The 12,035-nt window shown below is 36.5% G+C and overlaps 1 protein-coding gene across 2 annotated transcripts in view; it reads left to right on the top strand.

Moving 5' to 3' along the window:
• LOC149839619 (U-box domain-containing protein 43-like) overlaps positions 1 to 12,035 on the top strand; it is a 39,911-nt gene that overhangs the window by 21,354 nt on the left and 6,522 nt on the right. The window lies entirely within an intron of this gene.

Raw genomic sequence — 12,035 nt, forward strand, 5'->3', positions numbered from 1 at the left:
ACTAGAATTAGCCAAACCAGTCCATCATTGGACTGATTTGGCCTTTACCTTTTTGACCAAGTCAAAAAGGTAAATCCAAAAAGAGTTGTTGGACTCCCCAACAGCTCTATTAGAGCCGTTGGAGAGTCCAACAACTCTCTTAAGGCTTCTCTCTACCTCTCTATAAATATGGGGCTATTCCCCTTGTAAATACTTTTGTTTTGGGTTTTTATCCCAAATCAATAAAATTGTTTATTTTTCATTTTTTATACCCGTTTCGGGTTGTGTGTATTCTTAAGTCCTCTTTGTGAACCTTTGTGGTTCTTATGATGTATTTGTGAGAACTTGTTGAGAGACATTTGTTGTAGCGTATTTTTCACTTTCTTACATGGTATCAAAGCAAGGTCGGTGGACGTGTATTGGGAAGCGTGCCATGCAACTATTCAAGAAAGTGAAGTCTCTTTGAAGGAGTGCTCGTGTGTAGCCTTGAAGGGCGTGGAAGGCTACTTATTTCCGATCTTTGTGGTTAAAATATTCCTCTTCTCACTTGGTTTTCTTCTTCCCCTCTCATTCCCAAGCTTGTAAAATGGATGACAATGATAATGTCACCATTAAGTCCATAAAACTCAATGATTCAAACTATGTAACATGGGCTTCAATCATGAAGCATCTTATTTGGGGAAAGGGTCTATGGGGCTTAGTTGATGAAACCGATAAGGAACCTAAACTAACGCTCACTAAAGAAGGTGGAAGAGAAGTACCTCTTTCAGAGGTGGAAAAAACTAAGGCCATCTCCACATATGAAAAGGAATGGAAAGAATGGAGAATGGGTCACGCCAAGATCATGTCTTGGCTAATTTCTAGTGTAGACATAAAGAAGTGTTCAAGTCTCGCAAAATTTGAACATGCTAATGATGCGTGGGAATATCTTAAGAGAATGTATTCTCTTAAAGATATTGCTCATATATGTAACTTACAAGAAAATGTTCGGAATATGGTTCAAGGAGAGAGAAGTATTAGAGAATACTACAATAGCTTATCCGAACTATGGGAAGAGTTGGCTCTTCTTGAACCAAAGTGACATTGTCCACAAGACATTGAGCTTCGCCAAAATCAAGTAAATGCGGAGCATTTTTTTCAATTTATAAATGGGTTGAGACCCGAATTTGAATCAACCAAGTCCGCTCTTCTACATCGGGGAAATGTTCCCTCTATTGAAGATACCATTGAAGAGCTAAGTATGGAAGAAAATAGACTCAAGAAACGAGTCGACAAAAGCGATGATGATACAGTTTTAGTTGTATCTAGACCAGGTAATCACATTCGCACATACAAACCTCCACATATTGGGAGAATAAATAATGAAAGGCAAGGAGGCGATTTTGAAAGGAGAAAAGTTATTTGTTATTACTGTCATGAACCCAGACATATTAAAACTTACTGTCCAAAGTTGAAAAAATCTTATGAGAAGAAGGTAGCTGCTGTTGAATCAAAAGAATCAAATGAGACATCCATTGGAAACTTGTCCCTGTCTCAGCTGGTGGAGGCTCTACAACCTCTTCTTAAAGGAACTTCTCCCTCAGCTGGAGTTGCGATCTCTTCTGTTGGCACCTCCGATCCAGGTAAACCCCTATGGCTTCTTGACTCTGGTGCTTCTTTTCACATGACACCAAATTTAAAATTACTGTCGCATTGTTATGACTCAAGTGGATCGAGTGTTTTTACTGCGGATGGAACATCCCTTGAGATAAAAGGAATAGAAAATTTCGAAAATAACTCTCAAAACTCAAAAAGATTTTGTGTTCCAAAGATTAGATATATCCCCAAACTTAATCTAAATTTCTTATCTGTTTCTCAATTAACTGATCATGGGTGTAATGTTTCCTTCTCTTCTCATGATTGTCAAGTATAGGATCACCAGTCAGGGAAGCTGATTGGGGAAGGCCATAGAGAAGGAGGCTTATATTACATGGATTTTTTGGAATTACCCAAGAAAACATTATGCTGTAATGTTCAAAAAGTAGGCTTGGATCTTTTACACCAAAGATTTGGTCACCCTTGTATATCCAAGCTTCAGTACTTTCCAAACATGGAAAAATTTTGTAATTTTGAAACTTTCACTTGTGAAAAATGTATTCTTGGAAAAATGAAACGATTAGCATTTCAAGAAAGAACTTTTGTCTCCACTCGACCACTTGAATTAATTCACTCTGATGTTTGGGGTCCTGCACCAGTTACGTCAAAAGGTGGATTTTTATACTATGTAATTTTCGTGGATGACTTTACACGATATACCTGGATTTACTTTCTCAAACACAAATTTGAAGTGTTTTTTTTTTTCAAATATTTCATAATATGGTCAAAAATCAATTTAAGAATGATATTTCAATATTTCGCACTGATTCAGGGGGAGAATTTTTATCAACTGAATTTAAAGAATATTTGAACTCACATGGAATTTCACACCAAAAATCTTGTCCCTATCCCCTCAACAAAATGGGTTAGCTGAGAGAAAACACAAACACATTATAGAAACAACTAGAACACTACTTATCACACATCAAGTTCCTAAAGTTTTTTGGGCCGAAGCTATTTTAACTGCTGTGTATCTTATTAATAGGATGCCCTCATCCTCAATAAAGAATATTTCTCCTGAAAAACTTTATAAACAAAAACCTGATTATTCTAGACTGAGGGTGTTTGGGTGCAAGTGCTTTGTTTTTACAGATAAGAATGATAAATTCTCTCCCCGTGCTATACCGTGTACTTTTTTAGGATATGCAAATAATAAAAAAGGATACAGATGTTTTGACCCTAAAAACAACAAGTTATACGTTTCAAGGAATGTATCCTTTCTAGAAAATGAAAGTTTTTTTGAAAACAAAAATTCTACTGAAATAGATGAGTATTCCTTCTTGTTGGATCTAGTTCCAAAGGATAGTGAAAGAGAAATTGATCTAGATGATCAGATGGATGTGATTGATTCTGATCCTCATAGAAATAGTCAAGATTGTATTCAATACTCTAGACGAAGAAATTTAGAAAGACAGTGTGCCCTGGATAAATACACAAGGGAACATGAATCTTCCTCTTCATCTAGAAAATCCACTAGGATCTCGAGGGTTCCTGCAAAGTTTGTGTCATATTAGTCTTTTTCACCAAAACATCAAGCCTTTATTGCTCTAATTCATTCCTATAAAGAACCTCCCAATTATGATATAGCCAAGGATCAACCAGAATTGGTCAAGGCTATGAAAGTCGAATTAGAAGCCATAGAAAAAGCAAATACTTGGACCATTCAAGACCATCCTCCAAACAACAGGAAACCTATTGGTCGTCGCTGGGTGTACAAGGTGAAAACCAAGAGTGATGGCACTCTTGAAAGATTCAAGGCCCGGTTGGTGGCAAAAGGCTATTCTCAAGAATATGGAATAGACTATGAAGAGACCTTTACCCCAGTAGCTAGAATGACCACTGTTAGAATCCTAATAGCTCTTGCATCAATAAAGGGATGACATCTTTCAAAAAATGGATGTTAAAAGTGCTTTTCTAAATGGAACTTTAGCTGAAGAAGTATACATGGACCCACCACCATGAATGAATATACCTAAAGGGAAAACACTTCGCCTAAACAAGGCTTTATATGGTCTCAAGAAAGCTCCAAAAGCTTGGTATGATAAGTTTAGTAAGGTTATGCTTGATTTTGGTTTTCGATTTTGTCTTACTGACACAACTTTGTTTGTTAAGAATTCTGATGCAGGTATTATCATCCTTATACTCTATGTTGACGACATGATCATCACTGGAAGTGATAAACAGGGAGTTTATGATATTAAAAAATTTCTCAAAACACATTTTGAAATGAGTGATTTGGGTTTTTTGAAATATTTTGTTGGTATAAAAGTTGCCTACTCACCTAGAGGTTACTTGCTAACTCAATCTAAGTTTGCATTAGATATTGTTGCCAGGTCAGGTATTTCGGATGAAAGACATGTTGATACTCCTGAGTTTGTGAATGTCAAAATGAAGATTGATGATGGAGAGTCACTCGAGAATCCGACTCCGTATAGGCAACTTGTTGGGGCTCTATCGTATCTATCTATCACAAGACCTGACATTACACATGCGGTCCATACAACCAGTCAATTTCAACATGCTCCAACTTCTGTTCATATGGGAGCAGTTTTGCGTATTATTAGATATATCAAAAATTCTATTTCTCGAGGATTATTTTTATCCGCTTCCTCTAACTTAGAATTGCTTCTTATACTGATGCAGATTGGGGTGGTGATCCAAATGACCGCCACTCAACTACATGTTTTTGTGTCTTTTTAGGAGAATACTTGGTGTCTTGGCGATGTAAGAAGCAACAAAAGGTCTCTCTCTCATCAACTGAAGCTGAATATAGGGCAATGACTACAACTACTATGGAATTAGTCTGACTTCGACGTCTACTTTTCGATATGGGAGTTGAAAGTCCAAAAGCATCAAATCTGTGTTGTGACAACAAGAGCTCTATCTATATTGCAAGCAATCAGACATTTCATGAACGCACCAAGCATATAGAAATGGATTGCCATTATGTTCGAGAGGAATTTTTGCGTGGCACCATCAATCTACCCTATGTTGCTTCAGAATATCAGCTGGCCGATTTCTTCACCAAGCCTCTCGTTGCTCTTAGGTTTCACTTTCTCTTAGGCAAACTTTCGGTTATCCAACCGTAAGTTTGAGGGGGAGTGTTAAAATATGTAATCTCATATAATATCTCATATGTAATCTCATAGACATGTAATGTTTTATCTCTTTTCTAGTTAGGATTTTTCGTTTAATTAATTCTAGTTAAAATACAACTAGAATTAGAGCTGTTGGATTCCCCAACAGCTCTATTAGAGCCGTTGGAGAGTCCAACAGCTCTCTTAAGGCTTCTCTCTACCTCTTTATAAATATGGGGCTATTCCCCTTGTAAATACTTACTCTTGTTTTGGGTTTTTATCTCAAATCAATAAAATTGTTTATTTTTCATTTTTTATACCCGTTTCGGGTTGTGTGTATTCTTAAGTCCTCTTTGTGAACCTTTGTGGTTCTTATGATGTATTTGTGAGAGCTTGTTGAGAGACATTTGTTGTAGCGTATTTTTCACTTTCTTACAGTTCTCTGGTGGACAATGATGAAGAAAGGTGTTTCTCTCAAGTACATTAGTATAATTAAAGATATGTACGAATGAGTGGTAACCAATGTCCGCACTTGTGGAGGGGTGACAAACAATTTTCCTATAACAGTTGGGTTACATCAAGGATCTACTTTAAGTCCTTTCCTATTTGCTATAGTGATGGATGAACTTACGAAATCAATTCTAGAAAATGTGTCGTGGTGTATGTTGTTTGCTGATGATATTGTTTTGATTGACGAGTCTAGAGCTGGGGTTAATGCTAAGTTAGAATTATGGAGACAGACATTGGAAGCAAGAGGTTTTACGTTGAGTAAGAGTAAGACAAAATATATGGAATGTCTGTTTAGTAAGCAACTCAGTAGTGATGAGAGTGTAGTGAAGCTTGGTGAGCAAGAAATATCGGTGGATGTCTGTTTCAAATATTTGGGTCCTATCATTCAAAATGATGGAGATGTAAACCATAGGATAAAGGTTGGGTGGATGAAATGGAAAAGTGCAACTGGAGTGCTGTGCGATCGTAGAATGCCATTGCGGTTGAAGGAAAAGTTTTATAGGACGACAATTAGGCCCACTTTATTATATGGTACGGAATGCTAGGCGGCCAAGAGACATCATATTAAAAAAATGAATGTAGCTGAGATGCGTATGCTTCGATGGATGTGTGGAAATACAATAAAAGATAAGATTCGAAATGAGGAGATACCTAAGAAGGTAGGCATTGCATCCATTGAAAATAAGATGAGAGAAAATCGTTTATGGTGGTTTGGACATATTCGATGAAGGCCTAATGATGCTCCAGTTAGAAGGATAGACAAATGGAAAAATATATTAGTCAAAAGAGGTCGAGGTAGGCCTAAGAAGACTTGGATGAAGATGATAGGAAAGGATATGAATGCTTTGAACCTCACCGAGGACATGGCATTGGATAGAAATGATTGGAGGAAAAGGATTCATGTGGAGGACCCTGAATGATTTTCTTTTTTGGTTCATATCGCCGACCCCAATTGTTTTGGGATGAAGGCGTAGTTGTTGTTGTTTTTCTTTTACTTTTATTTTTTAAATGGGCCCTCATAAGAGCCGTTGGGACCCTCTCCAACGATCACAAATGTGAGTATTGGAGGGGCTCTCAACGACTCTATGGGAGCCCCTTTGCTTCCATTTGTTGTATAAATAAGGGGTCTTGCCCCACCATAACTTAGTGCTTGTTAAAAGCATTTTCAATAATAGATTTTTTATATTTTTAAGCTCTCTCTCATATTGTATGTGTTTGTCACTTTCCCCTTTGTGGCTTATTGTATTTTGCATATTAATAGCTTCTTGTTTGTATACTTGTGCATCTCTTGTAGTTATCTTGCGACATTGTTCTTTGCACTAGTGTTTCATTACACACATGCTTTCCTTTGTTAAACTTTTTCTTTCTTAGGTCTTTAGTAGCACACGCTCTTATCCTTGCCCTATGTCTTGGACCTCTGGATGGCTTACAAACACGACCCCATGTAAGTGACGTGTCATCTTCGAAGATTGCCTCATCTTCACTTGGCCACAAATCATTATCATCGACTTCTCTTAAGACGATGGGGTCGATATCTCCTTTGTTCATTCGCTCCTTATACCTTCCCTTTAATTTCTAAGTATATTGCACACAAACCAAATCATTCAACTTCTTGTGCAAAAGTTTGTTTCTTTTCTTGGTATGGATTTGCAAAAAAAATATATAAAATTAAATATATATAAATTACAAATTAATAAATATTATTTAGTAATTACGAATTAGTAGTAAATAATATTTTACCGCTTCAAAAGTACTCCAGTTACGTTCGCAACTAGATGCACTGCATGTGAGGGCTAAGACTCGAACAACGAACAACAAAAGTTTGGAGCTGGGGACAACCAATGACAGAAGAAATCCACTGATCAACTAAAAAAAATCAAATTAGATGTAAATAAAACATGTGAGATATAAAACTAATGTAAAACGAGTTATATAAAATTTAATAATCTTACCTGGTGTTTGCACTTTTCTCTTCTTTTTTGCTAAGTCCATCCTGAAAGGTCCATTATCCATTCTATATCTTATGAGTTTTTCTACTAGTGCATCTCGATCTGCTTCGCTGCAATCATATAAGCCATTCTTTATTTCCTCCTCATTGAACTCGATATTTTCATACTCATAATATATGACTGAATTCAAATATAAGCCTGCTGTATGCAAAGGTTTGTGCAATTGATTGCTCCATCTTTTATCGATCATCTCCCAAACCGAGTCATACCTTTCTCCATCATTGCACAAATTTACCTATTAAGTAAAATAATTAAAAATAATCATTATAAAAGCTAAGTTGAAATTTAAAAACAAAATTTACAATTAGTAGAATACAAAAACAAATTAATTTATACCTTGATTTGGTCTTTTGCACCGTTCATTTTCTTGTAGATGTAACCCATAGCAGGCTCTTCATCACTATCAACCAATCAAAACACGTCTATCAAAGGGGCCATTGTTTTCAGAGTACGACTCACTCCCATTCAAAATTTTCAAGTCAAAATCATGCTTTCACATTTTTTGCCAACTGATGTTTTTGAGAAACTACTTTTTGCTCAATCATCTCCAATAAACATGTACCTTAAGCCTTTTTTGCAATTATATATGCTTTCTAGAGTCAAAAATCTATTTGCAAATCTCGTCAGTGCAAGCCTATGCAAGTCCTTTTGTGTGTGTGTTCTCATTATACTCAACACTTGAGTATTATGAATACTACCAATTGCCATGTTTTTCAAAAAATGTTCAACTCTTTCAATTCTCCTATATCTTCCAATACAAGGAGTTCAAAGTAAATGTCTTCTCTTATCCATCAACAAATTACCCTCTTTGACGTAGTTGAAGGCATTATCGGTAACAACTTGAACCACATTCTCCTCCTAACAATATCATTCAACAATGCAAAACGCAAATTTGCATATTTTACTTGATGTATCAATCGATTTCAAAAACATTGTTCCCAAAGGGCAATTAACTAAAAAATTAAATTTATGGTAGACTGCCTTACATTAGACTCACGTTAGGCTGGGTTCAAGGGTGTTCTTGTATGAAACAGATTTTTATTTGGCCTTAATCCTTGAATCTGCGTTTCTTTTGCAAAGAGCTCATGCTTATCCACCAAACTGGTCTCCGATGTATGTATATATATTTATATATGTATCAGTATATATATATATTTCAGTTAGACTGTTTTCAGAACTGAATATATATATATATATATATATATATATAGATAGATAGATAGATAGATAGAGAGAGAGAGAGAGAGAGAGAGAGAGAGAGAGAGAGAGAGAGAGAGAGAGAGAGAGATTTTAGTTGGTCTGTTTTCAGGACTGAATAACAAATGAGAATTTCCTATTCTATCCATATTAAGTCTACTTACACATTTAAGGACAAAAAACAATTGGTATAGTACAAAAGAAAGATCACGAAAGAATAGGAATACAAAAAAAAAATTGGAAAATGACTGTACTCTAAAATGACGTGTTTCCCTAAAACCCCCACAATTTGCCAAAATCTGCCTGATGACCAAAACAGCAAATAGCAATTACAGCCCTCGCCTTTTTAAGGGGTGTTTGAATGGCAGTAGTAGCATTTTTTTTTGAAAGGCAAGCTGGGGTTAGTCAGACCCCCACCAATTACACAACATACCATTAGGTTTTGAACTTGCAACGTCCCAACACATGGTGACGTGCACTGACAGCTCCTACCAAACAAGCGGAGCCCCCATTGGTTGCAGTAGTAACATTAATATAAATAAATGGCAATACATTTCAACGCTCATATCAATGGAGTCCACAATGAACAAGCAGTCACAATAGTGAAAAATACATAAAAAGTCCAAAGAGGCGACTAACTTGAAAGGTTTGCTGGGATATGAATCTGCCTTTGGAAAACTACCATAGCTGAACAGAAGTATTTAGAGTTAAAATTTTCATCTTTCCTCTATTGCTAACCAACACATCTTAGGCTCTGTTTCGGAGCAGGGTACTGGAAGAGATGGGAGGGGATCAGAGACTGTTACGTGATGTGGCAGGGTCCAAAAGGATTTGGACTGTGTTTGGAAGAAGGGAGCGAAGGGAGGCATCAAATATCAGCTGGAAATCGACCAACTCTAAATCCTAAAAACTTCAAATTTTAACTCCTCCCATAAAGAAGAGGTATTTACAACTCCTTGAATCACAGATTCTGGTGGGTCTCTGAATTTTCAATGTTCAAAATTTTCACCACATTTACCTCGGTAAATCCCTTTTTCACCATGTCTCTTTCCTTAAACCCAATCTACTTAGTTGTTGTACTCAAGAGGATTTAACTATGGTTACCTACAACCAAGCATGATGAGGAATCAAAAGGAGTTGAAAACCTAAATCCTTGAATGAGTTATGCTTCAAAACAATAGAAGGAATTCAGAACTCCTTTGAAACCCATTTTTCTTGAAGTCTAATTTTTGTATTTCCTTTAACTCCTTACAAATCTCTCCAACACTGGTTCCCAAACAGAGCTTTAAGTAGTATTTAGGATCTTAAACTCATGAACAATGTGGTTCTTATGAGGGTACAAACCTCCAGCTAAAGAAAAAAAAACTGCAAACCGCAAAATCCGCCCGATGACCAAAATCCATTTCATGGTGTTTGTGAGATGTATAACGAATCAGGTCACCTTCTTGTGGCTTAACAAGAACGCATATAAGATTGCAGTATCTTCAATGCTGCAACCTACCATTTCAAAAGAAAATTTGCAAAAATCTTGGAACAAGATTTATAAGTCACGGTTCCACTATAAAGAGCATAAATAAGGAACTTTTGGAAGATCCATTCTTGGAAGTTGAAATAATAATTGGATTTGGGCCCTGATCGAAGATTAGGCATCAGCCTATATGGCTAGCCTGTATATTTCTTTCAAGAAATTTTATTAAATATGTAAGAATGACCTCATTGTATTCTTCCAAGAGTTCCACATCAATGGATTTTGCAATATAACCTTGTTCCAACTCTGAGGGTCAATGGAGCTAAAGACATTCATCGGTTTGGAAAATCGCTGAGGTCCTTATTAAGGGTGTCAACGGGTTGGGTTTGGTTCGGACCCAGGTGGAACTAGACTTGGACCAGATTTTCGGGTATGATATCGGGTCTGGACCCAAGTCTAATCGGTTCCACTATAAGAAAAACCATACCCCAGACCCGATAAGAACTACATGAACCAAACCCGGACCATAGCCGGTAAAACCATATTTTTTATCATTTCTACATTGAAAAATTGTGGGTCTTAATTGGAACTCGGTTCGGGTCCGGGTCTGGTATAAAATTTCACAAACTATACCTGGATCCATGTATTAATCGGACCTTCGGGTCCGAACCCGGGTCTTAATCGGGTCGTCTTATTTATCACCATACCTGGACCCTATAGGGTTTGGTTCGGGTTGGGTCCGGGTAAACCAGGCCCATTGACACCCCTAGTCCTTAGAGATCTTCAAATTAATAGACCAAATTGTGGGGCATTCTTGAAGGAGGTGTTTGAAAGGCTTGGGATTTAAATGTGAAGATCTTTATGTGAGCCACAGAGAGATCTTGCTATTTAAATATCTAACTGCAAATCCTCACAAAATTCGAGACCATTTTTAACCCTAACAACTTGATCTCCAAGGGGATTGCAGAAAGGGTCAAATTTGAGTTTTTGACCAAATCAGACAATTCAAATGCCCTTGAAATGAACACATACGAAGGATGTTATGTTAGTCATACACTGAAGTTGTTCATGTTAATTTGGAAGTTCTTACGTTAAATGTGGAGATGAAAAGGTCTTCATAAGGTTAGTATGGTGACAAAAAGAATGACTTTGAATAAAAATGTAGAGAACAGATTTGAGCTTGCATCTTATCCTTCTGTTGTAGTTGCTAGCATTGGAGAGTGTAGCGATGGAAGGTGAAATTACATTTGTCATTCCCACTCATTCATCTCCTTTATGCTAATGACGTACCTTTATTTACTATTAGTGAAGAAATATATCTTTAATTTTAAGAACCACAATCCAGAGAACCAAGGTTGTAACTGTAACTTGTATTTGAAATATTACAGTAAGCACTGCATCGTAATACATTATAACATATTGTAAAAATCATAGAGTTTTACTTAAAAATTTAAAAAGTTAAATAAAAAGAAAAAATTCTAAAAAATTCATAGTACAAGAAATGAGGCTATTAACTACAAAAAGTCAAAAATATCACGTAAAAAGTAATAATTAACCACATAAAAAATTAAGCACCATGGGATCAAGATAATAAGCTATTAATGACATTCATGAATCACGACTAGTAAGAAAAATGTAAAACTTCCAGTGCTGTGAGTTCCAAACAAAGAAAACAAACTAATCAAACTCTCAAACCGCACTCTTGAAACTCCCAAATCTCACTTCTAAAGCACTCAAAATGTATTGAGATGTGATTGGGGGTCAAAATTTACTTGTACATGTCTTAACGGTCCAGCCAAAGGTGGCCAGACCTCTTAAAAAAAAGGAATTGAAAGGAGCAATTTCTTGTGGCATTGGTATTGTACAACACCCAACACAGGACTGATACACCCCTGAAACTAGTTTTACCTCGTGTTGTATCATGGGTAGACTGATAAAGTCCTGCATTGTAATATATCATGTGATACTTTGCGATAGTAACAATGTTGGATAGAGCAAGTATGAGTGGGCTTTGTAGCGCACTTGTTATGGAATTTGAACGAGGGTGGTACGCAGAATGGATGTGACTGTTGAAAAGGTGTAGGAAGTGGATGTGTTAGAACAAAGTAACATTAGAAAGTAGAGGTTAGAAGTGTTGGGTGGTGTTGCTTGGTGAACAAG

Source organism: Nuphar pumila, chromosome 4 (genome assembly GCF_984573655.1).
Source record: "Nuphar pumila chromosome 4, dmNupPumi1.hap1.1, whole genome shotgun sequence".
Classification (NCBI taxonomy): Eukaryota; Viridiplantae; Streptophyta; class Magnoliopsida; order Nymphaeales; family Nymphaeaceae; genus Nuphar; species Nuphar pumila.